Source organism: Pleurodeles waltl, chromosome 5, assembly GCF_031143425.1.
Source record: "Pleurodeles waltl isolate 20211129_DDA chromosome 5, aPleWal1.hap1.20221129, whole genome shotgun sequence".
In the NCBI taxonomy this organism is placed as follows: domain Eukaryota; kingdom Metazoa; phylum Chordata; class Amphibia; order Caudata; family Salamandridae; genus Pleurodeles; species Pleurodeles waltl.
In genome coordinates, this window is record NC_090444.1 from 301,466,295 (window position 1) to 301,479,973 (window position 13,679).

Here is a 13,679-nt window from a genome sequence, read left to right on the forward strand (position 1 = left end):
AAAAGAATTCTTCGAAGAAAAACAACTTGTAACACTCCGAGCCCAACGCCAGACGGCAGACTATGCACAGCATGTGAATCTGCAGCGACTAATGCCACGAACAGATGTACACTGGGTAAGTGACATTTTCCTTTCCGGGATAGGTTATTTCTACATTACAGAGGTACTTTAGCATTTCTGGCAGATTTCCACTGTCTCTCGTTGTCTCAACCAGATTTCTATGTTTGCACCAAGTAATATTGTGAATGGGGAAGGTATGGAAATTTAGATACAAAGGAAATTAAGTCTTTGTGGCAAGATTGCAATCCTTCATTGTACAGGCAAGAATTAATCAACAGCATTTGTTTGTGTAGAATATCTTCTGTGAGCTTGTGAACTACTTCCTAGATGGGTTTCAATCCGAGCTCAGCAGTGAGCTACCTGCTTTAAGAGATGACAAACAGGCTAACAGACAGGGTTTTAACTGCTTGAACATTCAGCAAAGGTTGGTAGGATAGACCATGTTGTTTTGATCAACTGTCTTGGGCAAGCTAGTAGGCCGTACTTTGGAATATTTTAAATCCTTCGTCAGTGGGCGGACCCAGCTGGGTTCTCTTTCCACTCTGCTGAATTTCCTGTCATGCAAGAGGTTCTACTGTTCTCCGCACTCTAGCTCATCTTATTCAGTCTTTATGCCCGACCTTTGGGTGTAGCTGTTTCGCTTTTTGGTCTTAAATGCAGCCTCCTGCACTTACAATCCTCTTCTTTTGCTGAAATTTGACCATGAGTCTACCAATGCTGTTAGTTGGCTAAAGGAATACCTCGATGTGTATTCTGACTGCTTCCTGTAACAGCATTTTTTGTGAAAGGTGTTGCCATTCCTTCCTGCTATGATGCACAATGTGTGCTAGGTACTAGCACCTCAGTTATTGCAGTAACAACACCGAAGAAGCAAATCCAGTTTAATGATTTATGATTTACATGGGTCTTCCACAGAACGGTTCACATTTTTCTTTCTATCCTGCTTAGTCCCTATATCCCTGTGCGGCCTCTTACATCTGCTAAATTGTGCCTCCCAAAAAATTCCTGGATTCAAGCGTGCTAAGTGCTGGAGCAGAGCTTTCTGAGACATTGCTTCTCTGACCACTCACAGTTCCACAGGGCGCTAAAGACTTATCTGTTTTGTTGTTTCTTTGTTATACTGTATTCTACTTGTAATTTTCACTTGTTGATTACTAACACCAAGGTGAATGTTTGCACTCTGTGAATAAATTGCACCATATCGCTTGCACTTTCAAAACAGCAACTGCAAAGTATATCTCTCATGTTAATCCCTGGATTGGCAAGCAGTTAAAGCTGGTGAACTATATGTAGTCTGAACAACTCAAGTGCCTTTATTTACCACTGTAATTTCAATGTTATATTTCATTGTGCATTGATATTTATCTGTTTGACTTTCATTTTTACTGTAGATATGTGTTTTTAGTTACAATATATCGTGTTTTAACAGGAAATCTCTGATCAGCTTTATTGCAAATCTTCCAGTTGTGTTGTGGTGTCTTGGAAGTCAAAATTTCTGTTTAAAACACACGTACTTTGTGGTCTGGAATCTCAGTGTTTTCCTCATATTTACAGTGTGTTGAGGTAGCAGTATACGAACATTCAAGGGGACAATAAGTAAGGTGTTAGACATATGTGTTGTTTATATAGCAACTGTTCTTCATAAAAACTGCTTCCAGTGTATTTTAATGTTGATTCCTTGTTTGGGTAATCACTTGTTTGCTGTTGTTTTCCCAACATTGTTTTCTCTTGTGTGGAACTGTTGGAGTATTTGGAAAAAAGGGCTTGTTTTCATTGTAAGATGATTTTCTTTTCCCTAAACCCATCCCTTAACAGTTATAAACAGTGATGGATTTTAGACGTGTGTATTTGTTCTGAGGATGATTCCTATAAAGTTCAGACTAGTTACTTTGCCCCATTACTGTAATTCCCATGCTTTATTGCATTACTACATTACTTCTGAAGAATGGATAGTACATTAATTTGATGAAAAATTATCCGAGGCCTTGTGATTAAATTGGTCTGCATGGTCCTGTCTGTTCTGCAACTCCAGCCATGAAGGTGAGAAAACCGCGCACAGGACCTGAACTGTACCTGGGCGATTTCTCTTTCAACAGAAAGAATCAATATTGGATAATTCATAGAATAGAGTACTGCTACCTGCTACCACCAATTATTTCATATCGCGCTCACTCACAGAGAGAAGAACAAAGACATAAGCCATAAAAGCAAAACTTAAAACCAGACGACATGATTTATTTTTCTTCCAAATAATTACTCTGCCAAAGCTTAGTTCATTTCCCTGGCCTATAATCAACATGAAATGTTAGAATGAAAGAACAAGAAGCAGCCCAGGTAGCACAGTGCATTTGTCTACAATAGAAACACCAGATCACCCTGCTCACATTGCTGGCATATCCATGTTAGAAATACACCCAAACTGTGCAAGGATAATACTTATCAGAATCTAAGTAAGATAAAGGAAATAACTGACTTGCTGTATCTACTCAGAGCAGCAACAGAAGATTTTTGACCCCAGTAGCTGCTTTTAGACTAATTAATAGACTGTCATACTGCCTATGTTCATTCGTTCAGTAGGCCTTACAGGCCTTTACTAGATCTAAATAAATTGAGACTGAAATCTGAATCCCATGATGTACTGGCTTTAAAGGGTGGGAGAATTATATCCATCACATATGAGATACTGTAAATCAGAGAACCCAACTCACCAACCCCCCTTGCTGTGGTTCATGCCACTAGGGAGAAGACCTAGAAAGCCAGAAGTTTTTATGATGCTTCTTCTAGAGGCGCAAAGGGAGGCTTCTGTAAAAAAAGACTGCACCACTGGTAGATTCAAGGAAGGATACCTCAGGTTAGCCTTAAGGGGTTCAAATCCATAGACAGTCTTTGCACATTGTTTTCAACTGAAGATAAAAGCCACCAAGATGATCTGAAACCCCTTAAATACTGTCCAAAAAGGCTTTAAAACTGACAAAATCTTGTCCATGTTATTCTGAAAAAAGGAGCACATTGTACTGGAGAAGCTTTATTTGCCCAACACCAATTAATAGAGGAAACCCATAGGTGTGCATAGACATCATAGTGTAAGCTACTCGTAGAAGCCTGTACTGATAAAGAAACAGGAAAAGAAAGACCCTACCTAAGGAGTCTGCCTGTGATCCTCCATACTGGTAGACACATGTAAAGGTAATTAACAGCATAAGAGTTGATTGAAGGGAGGATGGTACTCTGGCATGAGCCAAAAAAGAGGAACCCTAGTCCATCTCGGCGAAAAATGGTACCAGCGTGATTGCATTTGCTTGTTCCACCTGGATCTCTACAGGACAGACCTCAAATATGAGCCCACCCCCGCCGAGACAAACCTCTTGAAAGGTGGAGCAATGGAAACAAAATAATATGAACTAGGAAAGATTTGCCTTAGGCGGATAGTCTGCATATTGTGTATATTCTGAAATTGAAATGAGAATTGCGATGTGTCAATTGATTTAACATTTCAAACCCAAAACCTAAATTGTAGATGTATATTTGTTTATGTTATCGTATTGACTGAGTGAAGCGATAGCCTCCATGATTTAATCTGAAAACTAGCTGAAGGGCCTTCCATATTGCCACCAACTCTTTCCAAATAGAAGACTGGATTCCTTCTTGCTTGACCAAAAACCCTCAGCTGACTGTGCGACAGGACTTTTCCCAACTTCATCCGCTGGCTTTTATTGACAACGTGTTTGTGCTTGGAAGGAGAAACAGAGTCCTCCTGGTATATAATTGTTTGGGTCAGCTGAATCTGAATGTTCTGTGTGATTGACTGCACCACCTGGCCTAATTGAATACACACGCTCCAGAGATGATGGACAAAGATGCAACAAAAATAATGTTTTTCTTTCTCTTTTTTTTAACCTGGAGCCTCTGTTGAAATGTAGTATGTTTTTGGGTACAAAAAAAAATCAGAGGAATCACCTGTTGAAGGGTGTTCATTTTAAAATTCATGTCAATGTGGAATTGTAAAGAGATTTCAAATATGTCATTATTCTGTTTTCACTTGATAATCTTTGTACCAGAAAGCAAACTACTCCCATGACAACCGTAAGGGTGGCTGTTTTTAGAATCCAGAAAAGGACATTGTTCCGCAAGGCCTATATCTTCTCCACATTATTATGTCAAGGGGTCCGAACAAATCTGGAAATTTGAGGGTTGGGAAAAACATCAAATATTTCTGGGAAATAGGTTATTGAAATCCTTCATATCCTTTGGGAACTCCCATACAATCAACATAGTCGGGGATGTTGCTTTGATTTCCCTTTTCCCACAAAGGAATAATTAAAGGATTCATTACCATCAACTTCCTCAGAGGGAAATCTGATTTTCTAAATGTAAATAAAACCCTGTCCATTTGCCCTTCAGATAGTTCCTCTTATTTCCCTCAAAGGGCCTGTACTTATCATTCTGGAAGAATATACATACAGCCTCTTCCAGTTAATCTCTCAAAAAATGTATTAACCTCTCAAAGCAACCTTAATAAATAGGCTTTCCATGATATCTCTATCTTCTCAGTCCCTTTAATGTAGATGTTGAATCCATTACTTCCATGCACCAACAATTTTGAAAACTACATCTGAAAGAAACCTTTTTAAATGGATCTGTTTTATAAGTTTAATTTAGACATGTTGTCAAGGATCTATTATATTTCTAAATGTATCATGATTTTCAATATTTGAGTAACATCTTCCTGGGTAGATGTGTACAGTATGAGTTTTTTGTGTATGCTTGCATCATCGTGTCCTTCTTTGTTCCAGGCACATTTTGCAACATTGCAACAATTAAACAGGAATAAACAAAGCAAAAAACAATCAAACTTTGGATCTTTATTTTCATCGACTAGTACTTATGTGTTTTCCAGCATTCCTCAGAGCTATTGCATGGCCCCACCCAGCCTTCCCATTGTCATGATCAGTCCACTAATGTGGCTAATATAAGAGGCCAGTTCGATGTTGACCCCTGTATGGGGCAGTTTGTGTTCACTCGGATCTTCAAATATGTCTAGAATTTCATGTAAGAGTCCTGCTTCATTCCCCATTGCTCTTCTCCATACATTTAATTTCCACCCTGGCCTATCATACTACCTCCGCCTTACACTGGTAATCTTGTGGGCCCTATGGGAATTGCTAGTACATTGCTATGGCCCCTTTGTCCAATACCAAGTGGAGATCTATGAATCTGTTTCCCCTTTCCTAGCTTTGGGATGGAGAGCAGCCCAAACAGGTATATTTCAGTGGTGTAGAGGTTTCTCCTACCTTGCATTTCCCAGATCTGTGCTGTGACTACCCTACAGAAACAGGCCATGGTAGGAGAGCTTCAGACTGTATGGTCAGTGTCCTCTTGCTTACTCCTAGGGCATCCTTTATCCTCATTCAGGGCTGCTCTATTCAGTCTGTTGGGTGTCATGTATGCAGTGCACAAACAGGTAATCTGAGTATCTTTCAATCTACTATTCCTTGATACCTTCTGAGGATTTTCACAATCTACTGTCATTCTTTAGCCTCTACTTCTCTCCCGTGCGTTACCCCCCAGGTGTCTTATAGGCTGGACAGTTCATGTTTAGTGGTTGATACCAGTCCCTTACATAGCCATGAGGTTAATTTACAGCCTCCTACGATCGTGACCAGCTCCCCAGATCTTCTTAACCACCACTGCTCTGAATGTTATGACTTGATTTTTGGAAAGCCCATCGTCATCCACTAGTTAAAAGTTTTTAATTTCTCCATCTGAATAGCAGACGCTTACAAGTTCTACCTTCAATTCTGTCCAGGCCCCCATCATGGGAGCTGTGAAGAACCCTTCCTGCAGTGTAGGGAGGCCCACCATCAGCAGTGTTGGTGTATCAGTTCTTCTCTGTGGGGTTTTCTTGATAATTAGTCTTCAGCACCACATCCCATTCTTATCAAACTGGATTCTTTTATATGTACGTCTCCTGGACTGACTGATGCTGCCACCAATGGACGTTGCTGCTGTACTTCTCCCATCGGATCAATTTCTTCAAGTTGTTGTCCCTCCAAACAACTTCCTACCCATTGCAATTGTGCTGCCAGGTAATATAACTCTTATTCTGATGCCCCTCAATCCCTGCTCTGGAATGGGGCATTGCAGCATTCCCATGGCCGTTCTTTGTTTCCTATGTCCCACATAAGCAGTTTCTTTAAACTATTTCAGGGGAATTCCTATTGATGGATTTGTGAAGTGATACAGTAAGAAAGGCAGTATAGTATTTTTAGGTAAAGCTATTCTGGCCATTATAGGTAGTCTCAGGGTGTTCTAAAAGCTCACATATCCTTTTAGTGATATAAGCACTGCTCCCAGCTTCCCATCTCTAACATTTCTCTTCATGTGATATCTCTTGATCTTGATCTCGTGATCTGAATGTGTGGGGCGCCCATGCTATTCTCTAGCACTGCACTTTATCTGGCAACAGGCACAATGTAGGGGGAAATTAGGAATGCATACATTTTTGGCCAGTTGTCTTGAACTCAATGGCCCCCATTGCAGATTGTAACCCTATCTGGACATTCTGTATAAACAAGAGTAGGTTGTCTGCATAAAGGGAGATAACTTGCATACCATTTTGCAACAGAATTCCTCTTGCTTTCCCCACCTTGTCTGGCTGTCTCATCTGATGAAAAACCTTCACTTGAACATCTTTAAGGACCAGAAGCGTAAAACATTCTTCTCCCACCTTAAAGACCTTCTCAAGTTATAAAGGTAAGGCCTCTTTTACCACAGAATTAATTCACAAGCTCAGTTTAACATAATTTTGCTTTAGCACACCTTCAGTCCTATTACTACTAGATCAGAAGTGACAGTGCTTCTGTTCATAGTGATATCTGTCCCACAATGGTCTCAAAGAGAAGGTCTATAACAAGACAGTGGTGAAGTCCTAAATCCCCCTTGCTGGATAGCTTGAATCCCCGGAAACCTGGGAGTAGAGGGATATTTGCATTTGGCAAAACCACTCCCAATGATACCAAGTTGCACACCTCCAGCTGGTAGGTGAAAAAACATTTCTCTTAGAAAGATATCAAGTTCAAGCTGCTCCTTCTGTGAATAATTCTCCATCGGATTAGCTGGTTCCGGGAAGTCAAATTCCTCAACATTGAATTCAGGAGATTCTCAGGGGAAGCTTGAAAACAATGAAATCTGATATCTCTCAAATACACCAGGGGAATGCAGTGGGAAACACACAGACACCACTGTTTTCTTCAGGCACTTTTCAGACAGAGAAATAAACAGCTCATGGAGATTCCTCTTAAAACAAAGCGGAGTGTGAAATTCCCCTATGTATACTCGTCACGCCTGGATGTAATTCTCCTCAGGAGAAGTGGGAGATGAGACATGTTTGAATGTTCTTGCTCAACCAAACTTTGTGTAGCAAAAACACAGACTGAACTAAAAACCATTCAATAGATAAATTGGTTCTCAAATAGAGGGTCCAAGATTGTATGCGTGTGTGTGTCTGTATAAATATTATTTTTTGCTGAAAAAAACAAAGGTTAAAGTGACGTTATATTTGGGCCACGTAATAATATAAAAACTATGCTTTCAGTTAGTTTACTGAATTAACTAAGCAATGCACTGGTTATGACCTAAAATATTAGATCACTCATGATATGTAAAGTGACATAATTAATTACATAGCTGATAACATTGTACATTAATTACTTCACCTGTTAGAAATGGGGTCTCTAGTTGCCAGGGGTATGCACCCAGTCCAAGTAGGTCCCACCACTCTAGTCAGGGTAAGTCAGATACACAATAAAAGGTAACCTGTGCTCTGGTAGATTGGTATCTCAAGAGGCAATATGTAAAACACCACAGAAGGACTCCACACCAGGCTAGACAAATAGATGAGGATTTTATTAATAATTCAAGATCAAAACAACAAAAATCCAATGAATAGAAGTCGAGTTATTATTTTTTAAAGATTAAAAAGGGTTATAGCGCTTAGAAGCAAATAGCACTTTAGGGGTCACTTGAAGTTGCACTGGGGCAAAGTCAACAGTTCAAGCTGAGCACAGGACGGGTACAGGAGTCACGCAGGCCCAGGGAACACAGTACGTTGAATCTGGTAGTAAGCACGAGATGCGGGAACGATGCGTCAGTAGCTGCGTCAATGTCACTCCTGCAGTCGATGTGATGATTTTTCTCACGTGTTGATGGCGATGTGCTGGTTTCCGAAGCTGATGCACCAAAGCTGATGCACTGGGTTTCTCCAGGCTGTCGAAGGGCTGCATCAATCTTCCTTCAGTGATGGCGACGGTGCAGTGGTTTTAGTGCGGCGTCAGTACTGATGCACTGGGTGCTACTTCCAGCAGGCAAGGGACGTGGTGGTTGATACAGCAGAGGTGATGCTTGGCACCAAATGGGATGCCTCGGTTGGTACTCCCGCAACAGGGTCTGTGCGTCAGTTGCCGCTTCCAACACGCAGGAGTTGCATTGATTTCACTGATACAAGTATCTGGGTCCATTTCCAGTGAACCAGGCACAGGAGCAGGGGTAGAGACTTTGATATCCCTGAGTCTCTAGCAGTAGGCGGCAAGCCAACAAGCCCTTAGACATCACCTTGGGGTGCAAGGCAGAGTCCAGCTCTCCCTCAGCAAGGCCAGTGAGCAGCAGGACAGCACAGCAGAAAAGCCGTCCTTACAGGTCAGCACAGTAGTGCAGAGTAACAGTCCTTGATGCAGCACAGCAGTTCTTCTGACCGTGTCCAGTTGTAGTTCCAGAAATGTCTGATTTGGTAGGGTCAGAGAAGTGCCTTTGAAGTGAGTTTACTTCAAAGGCCCTTTGAAGGCCACAAGTATCCTTTTTTTCTCAGCCCTGGTTTAAAACTATCTGTAGGGGGTATTTAGCCCTTTGTGTGGGGACAGGCGCTGCCTACTCAGGTGTAAGTGTCATCCCCTCCCACCCTTCCTGTCCAGGAAGGGCCATCAGAATGGTTAACGAGAAAGCACAAACTAATTAGGAATTACAGCTGAAAAGTGTATTAAGGAATTCCCAATGTTAACCTATGTTAGGAGTAGGCCTCACAGTAGTGAACAACAAGCTTCGGTGTTTTTCACTACCAAGACATGCAAAACTTTTAAGTACATGTCCTACCATTTACTTACACAGCACCCTGCCCTATGGGCTGCCGAGGGCCTAACTTAGAGGTGACTTATGTATAATCAAAGGGGAGTTTAAGGCTTGGTAAAAGGTTTTAAATGCCAGTTCAACATGGCAGTCAAACTGCACACACAGGCCCTGCAGTGGCAGGCCTGAGACATGTTTAAATGGCTGCTTAGTAGGTGGCACAATCAGTGCTGCAGGCCTTCTAGTAGCATTTAGTTTACAGGCCCTGGGCACATATAGTGCACTCTACTAGGGACTTATAAGTAAATTAAATATGTCAATTGTGGATAAGACAATGTTACCACATTTTAAGGAGAGCGCACAAGCACTTTAGCACTGGTTATTAGTGATAAAGTGCACAGACTCCTAAAGTGCACAGACTCCTAAAGCCAACAGACAAAGAGGAGGAGGAAGGCAAAAAGTTTGGGGTGAACTTTCAGAAAGGGCAATTTTCCAACAACACTATATATAGGGTTTGCGGCCTTGAAATAATTCGGCCACTACTGGTGTAGCCTATTTTCCACTCCTCTTACACTTACTAGCCACTTACATATTTCACATGACCCACAATTTCAAGGAAAGTTTTGATATATATTTGCCCCTTGAAGGACACTTTCTTGCAGGCTCTATAAACTACACTCCATAGCATAGTAAGATACACTACACACGTTCCTGAGATGGGCACAGTGACATACAATCTTACAGCCATATTTACAAGATCGTTGAGGGATAAACCACCTGTACGTGGTACAACCCCAAATTCTACATTATTCAACATTCTCCAGTGCCTCAAAATCTTCAGCGAAGTCTGGAAATAAACATCTACACTTCATAAATGTCCTTGCAATGTGAAATTTGTCTATAACACTGCATCACAACAATTTAATACGAGCACATGCCCTCATACTCGCTTGTGGATTATATATTCTGAACAGAAGGAGGAGACTGTGACTTTAAGCTTCAGCCTAGTCTCAAACATACATCTGCAACCCAGATTAGGCGTGCTGAGCCTTTGTTATTTAACTGCAGTAATACTTGCCCACCATACTTTATTGTTTTGTAAACTGCACACCACAGTATTTTCACCATGCACAATCATGCTTGTCTTCAGGTCTTATGCTATTTCCATGTTGATCCACATATGTGAACTCAGTAACTCTATGCTGTATACGACTATGGTGTTATCAGTGATGTCTTCAATGCTGACTTTGATATGTCATCAGTGATGTAATTTAATGTCTGAGTGATGTAACATGAGAGTTCGTAAGCAGTGCATGGCGGGAGCGCAAGTTCTAGTTAGCTCAGATAACTACAACTGCTGAATTTCAGGAATCTGTGTGTTTTAATACCATAGTTCTTATATTGTTACAAGGTCTTACAATAATGTCACTTTAACCTTTGTTTTTCCCTTGAATTTCTAGGTTTTAACAGAAATTAAGATATTATTAACATACCTAGGTATAATATAACCTCAAACAGTTTTTCTTTCAGTGAATTTCTTTAAGGATGTGGGTTATTGGTTGAGGTGGGTAGAAGTCCCCCTCAAGTAACAACCACAATCCTGTCAGGGTGAACCACAAACGTCACTAAATTAACCTGTGCTTAACCCTCTGCTAGCTTGGCGCAAAGCAGTTACTCTTAATTTAGAGCCAGTGAGTAAAGTATTTATGCAGCAGTCCAACAATAATAAAGTAAAATTGCAAAACAAGAAAAAAAATCAAAACCAATTTAGAAAAATAGTTTTTTTAAATAAACAAAATGACACCAAAATGATAAAAGTCCAATAAGTATAACTGGAGTTTTTAAAGTTTTAGGTACAAATAGCCCCAAAAGATACAAAGCAGCAGCTGTAGGTATCTGGTTGAGTTGGACTGAGGCAAAGGTACAAGTTAAAACTTCTGCGCTTGAGTACAGGCCTGGTAGAGGACCAAGTTCTGCCTGCTGGGAATGGTACTGTATGTCCTTGACACGAGGACTGTGCAGTGTTGAGTTGCAAGACTTCACTTTACTCAGCGTTAGTTCTTGATGCTTTCAGCTGGATGATTTGTGAGGCTTTGTACCACTCAGCATTGGATCAGATGAAGCCTTCCAGTAGGAACTGCACCGCTCTGTGGGGCTCGGTGTTCCTCTGCGCTGCATCGGGTGAAGCTTTCGGGTAGGCTCTGTACAGCATGGCTCAGCAAGGCTTTGGGTTGCTCACCTTTGTATTCGATGAAGCCTTCTGTTCGTCTCTGTAGAGCTTTGCTAGGCCCTGCATTGCTTTGTGCTGGGTCTGATGGAACGTTCAGTTAGGTAGAGAGGGGTGCTTTCTGATGCCAATCAAGGGTCCAGGTTCTGAGGGCACCTCTTGGAGATCAGGACTCACTCCAGCAGTGGCCAGGAGCAAGATTCAGGCAGGTCCAGTTGATACTGGTCAGCTGGGCAGTTGCAGGGCAGGCACTGGAAGCTTGTTGTGCCCCTGTAGCTCAAACAGGAGGTTAGCCAGCTGACCCTTGGAGTCACTATGGGTAGCCTGGGGTTAAGGCAATCAGGTCCAATCTTCCTTCTTCAGACATTAAGGCCATCCTTTAAGCAGCATGGCAGTCCTTCTGGCAGCAGGGCAGTTCTTTTTCTGAATCTTCCACAGCTCGAGGATTGTTCTGAAGAGTGATTTTGTAGGTCCTATTTTTATACCTGGTGCCAGCCTTTGTATGTTGGGATTCCCTGACCTACCCCCAAAACTGGTTCTGGTCAGTTTTTCCACTTCCCCTGGCTCAAACTTGTCTAGAGGTTCAAAGGCAAGGACACGCCAGGAGTCAGATTTCTTGGAGTGCTGTGGCCAAGGCCTTTGAGTTTTAGTCAAGGCAGGGTATAGCTTCTACCCAGCCATCCTGCCCGGAAGACTCTCTCTCAGCTACACCCAGGCACCATTGTTCACTGTCTGGGTCCAATACACATTCTGTTAGGGGAAGCCATTAACAGGAACCAGGTAGCTGGAAACTCAGGCCTCAGAAAAGTTGGGAAGTAGAATGCCAACTTCCGAAAAGTTGCAATTACAAAATTATAATCTAAAATCTGAGGTTACCATTAAAGAGTATTTTAAATTACAATTAGTTTTAGTTCAAACATATTTTTTCTATGGTCCCAATCCATAGTTAGCATGAGTAATGTGAAATAATGTAACCCAGTGATAGCCTATTGGGGAGAAATAGGCATTACAACAATGAAAAGCAACTTTAGAGGTTGTTCACTGCCAGGACATGTAAAACCTAAATCCACATGTCCTACTTTTTAAGAACCATTCACCTTGACCTTTGAATTTTTAGGGTCTACCTTAGGGGGTGACTTACAGATATTAAAAATGAAGGTTTAGACTTGACCAAAGGTTTATTTTGCCTGGTTGAAATGCCAGTTTAAAACTGCAGTACAGGCTACAACGGCCGGCCTGAGACATGTTTTGTATTTCTACTTTAGTGGGTAGTTCAATTAGTGCTGCTGACCTACTAGTAGCATTTAATTGACAGACCCTGGGCACAGGTAGTACTAATTACTACCAGTCAGGTGTAGGGCAATTGTACTATGTTTAAAGGAGAGTGCACAAGCATTTCACCACTGGCTAGCAAGGAATAAGTGCACATAGTCCTACAAGCCATCTAAAATGGAATTAGCAAAGGGATGCAGAAGAAGGCAACAATCTGGGGGGACTTTGAAGAAAGGGCCAGGCCCCACAGTTTCTGTGTGTTTTTTTTCCAATGTAACATAAGATCTTATCGCTTTACCTAACAATAACCTTTGTGTTTTTCCAGTGAATTTCTGGGTATGGAGAAATGTATGCATATGTATTTATATTTATATAGTGTTTTTCTTTTATATATTCCCCACGGGAAGAAACTCTCAAGAATTGTTTATTTTAGTGGTGGAGGAAAGAGGTTTACTAATTTAATTTTAACCAAGTCAAACAAAGAGGAAGTCAGTTTTTTACTTTACAAAAAAACTCCCAGATGGAGGTTTTTTATTCACACAAAAACTTTTTCCTCCTTTATAGTGCCCCAAGTTGTGACTTATCTTTGTCCTTATTGAGCATTCCTCAGCTGCCCTGCCAAGCTAAGCTGCTCCAAATAAGGTTAGCAGAACCATTGCACTGATTGTGTAGCTTCACTACCCACCGATAGAGAATGCGGGTCTCTTAGTGTTCCTTAAATCCATGCTGTCTAGATGGACATCAAGCATTGCATTCCTCATGATGTGCTGCTTCCAGCGAGCGCGCATGGGACAATATGTTCCAAACTTCAGGTAGTGAGTGCGGCTACTCATTCTGCCTGTGTCCACTTAGCTCTGCCTTTAACCAATGGGGTGGTCCCTCACACCGCTTTGACTGGAAAAACAATGTGTTCTCACTCACAGAAAGGTGCAGTGTCCACACTGCTTGCATACAGATAATTAGTCCCCAATGTGTTCTTCTGCATTGCCCCAGGAATTAATCT

At 41.5% G+C, this 13,679-nt stretch overlaps 1 protein-coding gene across 1 annotated transcript in view; it reads left to right on the forward strand.

Annotated features, from left to right (window-relative positions):
* The window catches only part of PPP1R21 (protein phosphatase 1 regulatory subunit 21), a 448,835-nt gene that overhangs the window by 188,077 nt on the left and 247,079 nt on the right, over positions 1–13,679 (forward strand). The gene's annotated exons all lie outside the window — the stretch shown is intronic.